The sequence below is a fragment of the Rhipicephalus sanguineus genome, chromosome 4 (genome assembly GCF_013339695.2).
Source record: "Rhipicephalus sanguineus isolate Rsan-2018 chromosome 4, BIME_Rsan_1.4, whole genome shotgun sequence".
Lineage (NCBI taxonomy): Eukaryota > Metazoa > Arthropoda > Arachnida > Ixodida > Ixodidae > Rhipicephalus > Rhipicephalus sanguineus.
The window spans coordinates 66,807,294-66,819,070 of NC_051179.1; positions in this window are offsets into that span (position 1 = coordinate 66,807,294).

Below are 11,777 nucleotides of genomic sequence, written 5' to 3' on the forward strand. Positions count from 1 at the left end.
CGAACACGCGGTTTATATATATAGTGATTGTTGGAGGAAGAATAAGGCACTTATTTCTGTCTCCCAGTTGGGGACACGGCTCAGTGCCAACGATTTGGCGCGATGCGCCGAAGGAGAAGAAACGTCCGCACTCAACGAGTACTCTCCACAAACTCTCTTAATTACACGTCGCCTGGGTAAAACAGGAATGCCAGAGCGGCGCCCCTGTCATTCGTACAGTGCAATACTGAACCGAAACCGAAACACAACATGAGCTTGTGCAGAGGGCACCGTGGAAGACAAGTTTCAGCGCAGTGGCATTTTCAGCGCAGCTTAAGAAACTAGGGTCTTTAAAATTGCGTATCTATGTATCTTCTATTAAAGGAACACACCACCTAATACTTACCTAATGATGTTGAGCCTCAGATATGCGTAATATTTACTTTTTGATCGACAGCGTTCACAACTAGAAACAGCCGCACCAGTTCAAGATGGGTGGGCGGTAAGCAAGTGGTTCAACTTTGGCCGGGTGTCTGAATCGGGTGACGTGCCGACAAACAGAAAGACAGACAGAAAGAGAAAGACAGACCAAAATTTCTGCGTTTAAGTTCCCCAAGAAAGACTATCGTCTTTAAAAGAAAATCGCGTTCGGCTTCTCGTGGGAGGCGGCCCGCATACTTCAAGCTCGCTATGGCTGCGGGAGCGGTGGCGAGCCTCGAAAAACGATGGCCTCGACGTCGTCGTCCTTGCATTTCAAAAACCGAAAATATGGCGGTCTTCCTCTTGTGGACCCCGGCCCACACCAGCGTCCCGCTTGCGGGCAACCAGGCAGCCCATGCCGCGGCTCGAGGTCTCACTCACAGAGCGGCGGCCGATTCGGTGGCCGGCTCTGTACCAGAGAGCGAGGTGATGGAAATAGCGGTAACATCAGGACAACAGCAACATGAATGGTCCTGGGGCGAGCGCCTGACCACATTCACGGACATTACCCAACATTACAGACTAAACAGCGGCAAGTACCCGCTACCACACGAAAAAAAAAAACAAAAAAAACGCCAGGCCTGCGCTGAAACCGCAGCACAGTCACAGGGAAAGCTGGAAGAGCGGCGTTTCTAGAGCCCGTTGTAAGCTCTCTTGGGGCTACTAATACAAGTACACTAGCAAGGTACCCACTACGCCATAAATCACAATTTTTGTGAAGTTGTGAAGCACCTACTAAGCCAATCTTCATCCTTCTGCGGAGAAGCCAGGCACCAGCTACAGGTCTGTAAGGCACTATGTGCACTTTGTTGACGCGATGACTGATGACGATGAAGAATTATGGCTCAGCCCTTTGTAATGGGTTAGAAGCTTTAAACGGCCCACCAGTTATGTAATTTGCATTGGGTGACGCCCGGTCGTTATTTCCCTCTCCCGCCATGCTGTATAACATACGTTGACATGGGAGTGAGAGGGGGGGGGGGGGGGCGAAAAACTTTACTGAGACCCCGAGGAAATGAATCATGCGCTTATGGGCTTCCTTGGCAACCAATACAAGTGCACTTGCGAGGAACCCACTACGCTATAAATCATTATAATTTTTGACAAGTAGGCAAGCAGGTACTATGCCATTTTTCGTCATTCTACAGAGAGCCGTGGAACCTGCTAAACGCACGTAAGGCATTATGCGCACTTTGTTGATGCTGTGCCTGATAACGACGAAAAATTATGGCGGAGCCCTTTGTAATGGGTTGGAAGCATTCAACAACCTACTCGTTGCGCAATTCGCATTGTGTGACGCCTGGTTACAGAATTCGCGATGTGCGACGTTTGGTGTTTATTTTACTTTTCTACCACGCTATATTGGATATGTTAATGTGGTTCCTTCTCGACATGATGCCTGTATAGGACCTTTTTGCAAAGCAGTTTCAAGCAACCGGCATGGCTCCGAAATATTCCCACATTGAGATGCATAGCGTCACAACTTTCCAGGATTGACCGTGCTATGTGTGTATTAGTCGTTATTTTTCTTCCCTTTATACCACAAGTTTGGTGGGACCCGACCAGTTCCTTCATAACTGTTTGTAGTCTCCTGGCCAATACTTTCATCAATATCTTGTTGTCAACGTTAGTTAAGCTGATTGGTCTATATGCAGTAACACTTCGTAATTTCACTGGATCATCTGTTTTTGGTATTAACACCGTGTGAGCTGACAAAAAAGATGGTGGTAATCGTTTACGTTCAAAGGCCTCGTTAAATACTTCCGTCAAAGCAGGTGCAATAACGTCTTGGAATGCCTTATAAACTGCAGCACTCAAGCCGTCCGGTCCCGGAGACTTGCCATTGTTTAGCTTGTGAATTGCTTTTCTTACCTCTTCTTCTGTTATGGGCCTTTATAAAAAATCCTTCCTTTCATCAGCCAGTCTTGGCATTAATGAAATGAAATCACTTTTAAAACGATCAGCCTGTACACTGATTGGTGTAAATAACTCTTTGTAGTATTCGAAAAAAACGCCGGCTATTGCTTCTTTCCTATTGTACGTTGCTCCTTTATAATCTATTTCACTTATTTCATTTTTGCAAGCATATCTCTTTTCAGCTCCCAGAGCTCGCTTTGTTGGCATTTCTCCCGCGAACAAGTGTTCTGCTCGAGCTCGAATTATTGCTCCCCGATATCGTTCTTGGTCAATCAGCTCTAGTTTCTGCGAATCAGTGTGCCGTTTTCTTGAAGTGCTGAAAGGACAGGAGGATGTACCAGAGTGGATTTCACGAGTGGAACTATTGTTGCGCATGTCAAAGTTTTGATTGTAGTCAGCTCAGTGCTGACGGTTCATAGTTGCACTTTGTGATTGTATAGCTCTACCCTTGTTTTTTTTTTGGTATGTAAATAGTCTTGATTTGCAAGGCAATAAAGAAAAAAAAACGGCATGGCTCAGAGGTTGAATACTGGGCTCCCACGCAGATGGCCCAGGTTCGAACCTCGTTCCAGACTGGAATTTGTTTCTTATTCCGAGCGATCATGGTTACGGACACCGGCGGCGGCGGCGGACAACTACGGCGCCGAAAACGGCCGCTGAAATGATCTCATAACAGCTTTCGCTGTAAAATAAACAAAGGACAGGCCGCAGCTTCGAGATACTACAAACGCACTTACCCCAGCCCGGCGATCCTACGCCTCTGTTACCTGATACACGCGCGCAAAGCGTGCGGCGACAGAACTACGATGCTGCTCATGCTGCTCATGCAGGGAAATGTAATATTGCTACCGCCATTCACTTTGCGACGCACCGTAGACAAGGGCAAACTTCGAGCTCAGTCGTCGCTGGTGCCACCGCGGCTGCGGTAGTCGCTGCTGCAGATCGTCTATGTCGACGTCGCTGCCGCTGGGAGGTGGAACTCGCCAGCGAAGAGCTGGGCCACCAGCCTTGAGCCGTCCGGCAAGCCGAAGGTGCCGATCGGGTCCAACGTCTTCCAGCCATCACCTGAGGCACTTCCACTGCCATCATCATCAACGGAGGGTGGGACGGGACAAAAGTTAATCGCTTCCCCCCGCTGCGCTCGAAGGCAAGCTACCGGACCAGTTTTAAATAAAGATTATTCACTCATTCAAACATTCAGTAAAAAAAAAAAAATTCGTGAGATCCCACGCACCGTGGGAATCGATGTTATGCGAAGCATGCGCGGGAAAGTGACTGTGGCGTGATTTCTCACATTGAGCAGGACGTGACGGAGTGACGCTGGAGAAATATGCAAATTGTACACACACACACACACACACACACACACACACACACACACACTCAAATGCGTCGTAGAGTCGCACATGTGTTATATAAACAGTTGTTTACAGCTGCGCAACGATGCCAACAGCAACATGGGCGTTACCAACACCAGACACGGGAGACTGATATGTAGTGCTTATATTCTTCAATATTCGATAGCACGGATTCGAACAGGACAAAGAAGGAACGCAGATGCACAGGACAGGCGCTGCGCGCAACTAAGCTTTCTTCAGACAAATTTCTCGAGATATATACGCAGCCGAGTGGCACGCGCAGGCGCCCTGCACGTACGTTACACTCAGTTACTGTTGTTACTGTTGCGTTTCATTTGTTATGCTTATACTTGTCCCTTATGACGGACAACGCACGCACGTTTCACGAACTCGCGTGCATGTGTGGAAGGGGTTTTTGACAGTCCTTGAACAAGGTCATCATCACCGTGATCAGTGAGCATCAGCTGGACAGGACTTGTTATCGAATCCATTAGTGATCGCGGCTACGAAGGGTCTAAGTGTAGTGAAGTGGAAGGTCTAGTACAGCCGGTGGAAATCGTTGATTCCTCTTACGAAGAAATGATCTATGATCATAGGCGTGCGCAGGGTTCCCCTTCAGGGGGGGGGGGGGGCGAAGGTTCATCGCGACGCTCCCCCTCCACAAAAAGGTAATATATGGGCCAGCCATTGCGCCCCCTCTTCTTAGCTGACTAGGGGGGGGGGGCTTGCGCCCCCCTGCCCCCCTGCCCCCCCTCTGCGCGCGCCTATGTCTACGATGCCTCCTGTTCGGGACCTGGCAACGAGGTCTTGTGATGCCCTGTTCACATTCATGCCGTCTTTCATGCAGTGTAAGAAGCAGGCGTTGTTGGGTTTTGATAAATCAATGTTCAAGTCATCGGCAATGATGAGGGGCATGGTCCCCTCGGCAGAGTTATTGTAGGAAGCACTGACCCCGATTTTTGCGCAGTCAACGTGGTCCACGTTGCGGACCACATGAACGAGTGGATGGCAGTCGAGCGTCTTCCAGGGCTGTTTTGCCTTCAGCTCCCTCAATATCATTGCGTCCGGCGCGTAGCGGTTACGATGCTCGGTTGATCAACCGAAGGTCGCGGGTTCGATCCCGGCCGCGGCGATTTCACTCTGATGGAGGTGAAATTATAAAGGCCCGTGGGCTGCGCGATGTCAGTGCGCGTTAAAGAACACTGGTGAAACACTGGTTAAAGTTGGTTATCACTTTGTTCGCGTGTCAATGTGTATGTTCGCGGTTACTGTGTTGATTGAGACACTGTATCACCTGTGGCACATACCCGCATAACATGAACTGGTATTCGCGTATGTGCCACACGTGACTGAGAGAAAGGGTTTCATGACGTACGCGACAGGTATGTTGCGTTATCCATGTCATGACCAGTGAATCGGGTTGTTCATACATCGATCCCCTGCTATGCCAATTTTAGTATCTTACAACCTATGGAGACGACCAGGAGAGCGCCCAGACGTAGGGGGCTAGATAGATAGATAGATAGATAGATAGATAGATAGATAGATAGATAGATAGATAGATAGATAGATAGATAGATAGATAGATAGATAGATAGATAGATAGATAGATAGATAGATAGAAACGGCTAAAGTGCCCGAGGTTCGCTAAGAAATGCTTCGCATTTAAAACTCTAGTTTCCTCCAATTACCTAGAGGGAACTAGCGCGCTGCGATCATTCAGCCACCATGGTAATGATGGGTAGTACACGGATTTGCCTAATCTTCGTGCTTACTGCTTCGAACGCACTTGTACAAGTGTGTTCGAAGCAGTAAGCACGAAGATTAGGCAAAACAAAGCCACGTGGCTTTGTTTATTGCTGTGTTTTGACGTTCGTTTCGGATAAAAGAATAGACCGTTGGGAACTTCGTGACCAGATCTGGATTGGTCAGCCTAAAAAGGACAAAGTGGTGAAATAAAACTGTTAACTTTTGCGGAACTTCGTTTTGCGACAAAAAGGGTGCAGGTGACGCGGAGCCAAACGGAGCCGAAAGAACGAAGTTTAGCCAAATCTATGTACTACCCATAATTTCCATGCTGGCTCAAGCGCCATGCGTTGCAGCACCCATAAACACTAGCGCCAGAGTACCCTCTAGTAAATATTGCAGGAAACTTTATGGTAAAAACAGCGGGCGAGGGGCGGTGCATCGAAAAGACGATGCAGCGTCTAACAAACCACAGCTGAGTGCCCTCGCCAGAGCTCCACCTAATAGGGTGTTGGCTCCACCCACCCAACCGACGGAGCAGACCCGAGCTTCATTTGAAAGCGACTGCAGCGCCACCGCAAAGTTTCAGTTTTTGTGCTTCACTCTCGCCGCTTGCCGCCCGCTCCAGTGGACCCATTTAACACTTTAATGATGTCTACTAAGCGTGTTTCTCTGCTGGTTTCGCGTTTGCGGCAATGGCTGGCAGTGTATGGCACGGAAAGGTGAGGAAACAGCTGGAATACAAGAGCCTCGGTGTCCTCGTTTCCTTCGAGCAGCCTGTGGATACAAATAAGCATTGTTATACATGCCTCAATGTGTGTATAATAGCTACAGAAATAGCGCGGCTTCAGAAAATAACAAGTATCTCACATAGAGAAGTCTCGAAATACTGTTAAACTGCAGACAAAAGGAGAAGTGGCGATTACGCCAGAGTGGAAATACTTTAGTCTCCCATGCGTATGCTTAGAAAGCTACGCCGAGCACAGATGTTTAAAATGAAAATATTCAAGGTGACATCAGGGTCACTTATGAGCAACAACTATATTTGGTTCATCCTCTGGTGATCAGTGAAGAGGCGTTATACCAAATTTAGGCATCTATACGACTCTCATAGATTGTATGATTCTATTTCAAGTGGAACAAATGCATGAGGTGTTTCCTTTTATCGTTCCAATATTAATGTTAAAATTACCGTTGAACCTGGTATCCAGAGCAATTATGCTTCTTCCGTCACGCCACTCCTAGCAAATGACGTTACTTGCACAATAAATAATATAAACATCAATACTTTCTTATGGCAATGCACGAATTGTAGGCATAGAAGCCTAAAGTATCTACCGTTTCTAACGAATGAGTATAACACAAATAGTTAGGGAAGTATACCCAATCAGTTCCGCAAAATGCGTTTATTTTGCAATATTCTTTCAAGTACCGTGGAATAGAAGACATCTTCTTTCAAGTAAAAACAAGAAAAGCTGCCTGTTTAGCATTATTTACCTCAATGCCCTTATTTCAAAGCTTGGGTTAATTTCAAAATTCCTTCGTGGTTGATGCACCCTGGGACATCACAGGCTTCATTTCAATACCGCTGTATCTGCGCGACAGCGATTCGCTGAAATGCCAAACGATTTTTGCGTTTTGGACAGTTCAAGTATTTATTTTAATTTCATGTCTATCTAAGGTCTACATCTTCAAGTATTCTACCCTTATGAGTATATTGTCTCGTATCTTCATGGGTGCCGTCGCGACTTATTAGTAGCACAGCGGCTGTTGCCGATTGCATCTGTTTGGGCTCATCCTCGAACGGGGATAGCGGGCACACTTCTTTCCTCGATTTTGTATAATAAATTTCGCATAAGTTTTATTTTTTACAATACTTTTTCTGGATATTCTGAAAAACGGAGGTAAATGCTCGACCGGCTGTGCTTGGAAGAGAAACCAGAGTGTCACCCGTTCGTCGTGCCACTAAAAATACGTCGCTTTGTAAGTAGATTTTAATGCCGGTGAATGTACCCCGTTCAGGCTGTCAATAATCGTCCTGCAACGAATTCACATTTCTTACATGTCCTATATACGTCTAAAAGTTAATGAAGATGGAAACTAGCTTACTTCCGCTGACCACTATTATGGTACACAGCTCGTCTTGCTGCATCTATTTCTTGCGCGATATTCTCATTCACTAGCTACATGGTCCTTGCTTTAAACAAAGAAAGAAAGAAAGTAAGAAAGTAAGAAAGAGAGAAAGAAAGAAAGAGAAAGAAAGAAAGAAAGAAAGAAAGAAAGAAAGAAAGAAAGAAAGAAAGAAAGAAAGAAAGAAAGAAAGAAAGAAAGAAAGAAAGAAAGAAAGAAAGAAAGAAAAACAAGCGGTTCACTATGCCTTGCGGCTCGCTGGCACTCGAGCAAAGTTAAACGTTAAAGGAGTCATGAACCACCTCTCACGCTCGGTGTGAAAAACACGCTGTATTGAGTCGGACCCTTCCCAGGAATATATAGCCGAAAGAATTTTTCGAAAAGCTAAAGTAGGACAGGAGATAGAGCGATCGCTATATTTACCCTCTCAACTCGCTTTATTCCGGAGGAGAGGGCAGAGCTGTTCGAGGGGCCCCACCCAATGCATTACGTCATATCGCTTCAATGTTGTGTGGGTTCCTTTCCGCGTAACTTGGCGGTGTTGACGGCTGCTGCTGGCAACTAATAGTTCCAATCGGCTGCTTCTCGCTGCGCGGCACTGTGTGGCGCGGTCTCTCGTGTCTGGGGTGTAAGCACTGACGTGATCTATTGCATTGATACTGTCGTTACTTCTCTTATATCGTATTGATACTCATACTTCGCATTGGTACTGTCGTCACTTCGCTTCGTGACTTCGCTTATTTTGTTTTTCCATCAAATCAAAATCAAACTAAAAGGAAAAGCCGGCAAGCCCTCGATGTGGCCGATTGGCACGTCATGTACACTCAGTATACGCTTTCAGGTAACGAACTGGGCTAGGCGGCCTGCCTCAACGCACGGAACAAAATCTCGCGCGGAGAAAACGCGACGCAAAAAAAGCGAAAAGAAAAAAAAACGCGATTCTTTTTAAGCAGCCGCAGTGGACGGGAGGAAACGAGATAAAATGCCCTTGGACTTCGGACATGCCCTTGGACCTTCGGACGGCTGCAGCCCGTCTGCTCGTCGGCAAGAACGAAGAAATGAGACAATGAGGCGCGTAGGAATACAAGCGAGATTTCAAAAAGCGTCGCGATGTTTGCGCGCGCGAAAAAAAATACAAAAGAAAGAAACTCGAGAAGAGAGTCGTTTTAGGCTGGCCCCAGCAGCGTGCGGGATGCCCAAGCAAAGCTCTCATGGGATTACTTGGCCTTGTGAACGCCGCTTCTGAACTGCCTAGCTGTGTCGGCCGTGTGTGCGCCTTTTGTGCCTGCTCTCGCCGCTGGACATGAAAGGCGTGGTTTGACGACAGTGGAATAAGCCTTACTGCGGTTCTTACTGTGGGTGGGATATGGTTTGACAATGTCCCGGCGACTCAAGCGAGCCTGTCGTTGTCTATATTACCAAGCAGAGGATGGGCACGCTGCGTTAGCGGTACAATCGGGAACACAAAATGATAAGTAATACTTTTGTTTCCTTTCTTCCTGCGTCCTTATCGTCGCTCGGGCAGCTGTAGGTGTCGTTCTGCACATTGCGTCACGTGATAAGTGCAATGAAAAATCGAAAAAAGAAAAGTAATTATATAAGCTCACATAGCGACGATGTGTAATGCGTGTTTAGAAACTCCTGTGAATATAGCACCTGCTTCACACGGCCAGCCAATCGATGCGCGAATGCGCCTTGAAAATAAGTGTTTGTAGAACATAATTTCTTTCCATGTGATAACGTATAAGTGAAGCAGAGTGCAGGGAGCAAAAAAAAGGCGGCTATTATCACGCTGTAATTTGATGACATGTGCATTGAGGCCAAATTTGTTTTCTGTTTACGCTGTTTTCATGCTTGATTTTCTTGTTTTGATCCTGGACGATTTACTTGTTTTGCAAGTGGACGATTCTGAAGGCTAATATGGTTGCTTCTAGGTTGTTTCTAGGACTTAGGTAAGTGATGCAGGTTGTATCAAGGTTGCTTCTAGGTCGTCGCTGGGCTTTAGCTAGGTGATGCTAGGTTGTTTCTATGTTGATTCTCAGCGCAGAGAGGTTAGACTTAAACCACAGACAGTCACATACAAGACACGGATGTCCGAGCTGCAGAGACAGAACCTCGCACTGAAAGCTAGCGTTTGTACGTATCAGATATACGGGCACGTCGTCGTTGTAGTAGGCCTTCCATCGCTTCGTGGCCGCCGTCGCTTCGTAGCCATTTGTTGGGCGAACGGTTGCCTTTATTTTTAGTGGACCAGTGGTGAGTAGTGAGATTTACCCAATTTCTGTGGCACATACCCCTTTATGATGATGATAGTTTTTTCGTCAACCGGACAAGGACCGATTTGTAAACAGCTTCGCTGTTAAAAAAAAAAAACAAAAAAAAACATGGTTCATCCCTCCGTCATAGGAATCGGTACAACACGAAAGTAAAACGTGTCTTTACAGAAGTAGTTGAATGTTTACAGTACATTAATATAAGTGAGCTTGCCAGGCCCGTAGCCAGGGGGGGGGGTCTAGATCCCCCCCCCCCGAAATTTGGGGAAGTAGGTGTTTTTACGAAAAATGAATAATGAAAGCAGGTGTTTTTCCCAAATAGTCAAAGTTTCCAGCAAGTGCCCCCCCCCCCCCCCCCCGAAAAAAAAAAATTCCTGGCTACGGGCCTAGAGCTTGCACAATATCTGTTGGTGTTTGGCACCTATAGTACCGTTTAACAAGGATGCACCCACGCTGACGCTTGGTGGAACATCTCTATCCCAACGACTAACGTCCATGATCAACGAATAAACAAACCTTTGTGGTAGCTGTAGTAGTTAACGGTGAGAGCGCTTTCAGAGAAAGCGGTGTGAATGCCAGAAGAGCGTCGCTGTCTGGACGCAGAACTTGGGCACGCGGCATCCTGCCGCATGATGATGAGTTGTTTAACACCGCGGCGAGACTAGAGGGAAGCGCAACGCGCATCGTGTCTAGCTTGTAGCCCGGCCGCGATTTTTCTCGGGGCGAGCGTAAGCCAGGCAATGTGGTGCTACCAAGGTACATGTAAACTGTTAGCGAAACTTCCATAAAAGCTTATGTGTCAAGTAGTTGGCGGCTCGTTTCCACCGTGGCCACCTGCGTATCACGGGGACAACTAATAGCACGCAAAAAACAAAAAAATAAAATTGATCGTCACAACCGGAAGTGGTAGCGACGTCGCGCACTTGCATTACATCCATGGTGCGAAATTGATTTTTGATTTTTTGTATTGCTGACCTTTTACATGATTTTGATAACTATAAGAGAGCAAAGAAAGATCAACAAGAAAGACTGGGGAAGCAAGCTTCTTTTATTAGCCAAATAGTGTACTTGCAATATACACCAAAATACATGGCAGATGAAATAATCATACAATGACTCACGAGCACAGTAGCAGAATAGTTCGAAAACTAACGTTGCCCAGTAGAGGAAAACCACTGGAGCGAGGTAGCAGTCTTGAAAGTATCACTTTGGCAACCTTGCAGTACAGCGTTTCTTCGCATAGCGTGCCGCATTCACCATGACAAAGTGCGAGGGCACGCCGTCCGCGCACGAGCGAAAGCACTCACAGGAGCGGTAATCTACACGTTCTGTGAGCTAGTTGAGCTTCTCTGAAGTTTCACGGCAGTAAACAACACATAAGCGAATAAATAACCTACGGAAGGTACGCACGAAACCACCGCGCAAAAGTGAGTGATGCCTCGTTTACCCGACAAAGCGCGGAACCGGCCGAACTAAACACGAGCCCACACAGCAGACTGCCTGCATGCACCGCCCAATTACGGCGTTCGACCAAAAAAATGAGACAATAAACTACTTGGGCAAGTGTCAGACAGACCGTAAAGTAATCTTCTAGTTTTCTTCGGCATGTATAAAATTATGAGTATTCGAAAAAAAAATCCATTGAGTTTTAGTATTCGTTATTAATTTTGTCCCCTCCTCACCAAGTCGCGCTGCAGTCGTACGACGTCTGTTGATGTCTGTGGCAATATATTTTCGTTCCAACTTTCGCGACCGATATAATTGACCTTGGTGCTATAGCCAAGCGACGCAAGCGCGCGTTGCAGATCTATTTTTACTATGGATGGCTGCTATGAACGAGGCTACGGTGAACTATCAGCGAGCCCGAGGCTTGGCCTAAAGTCGCCACCTCGCG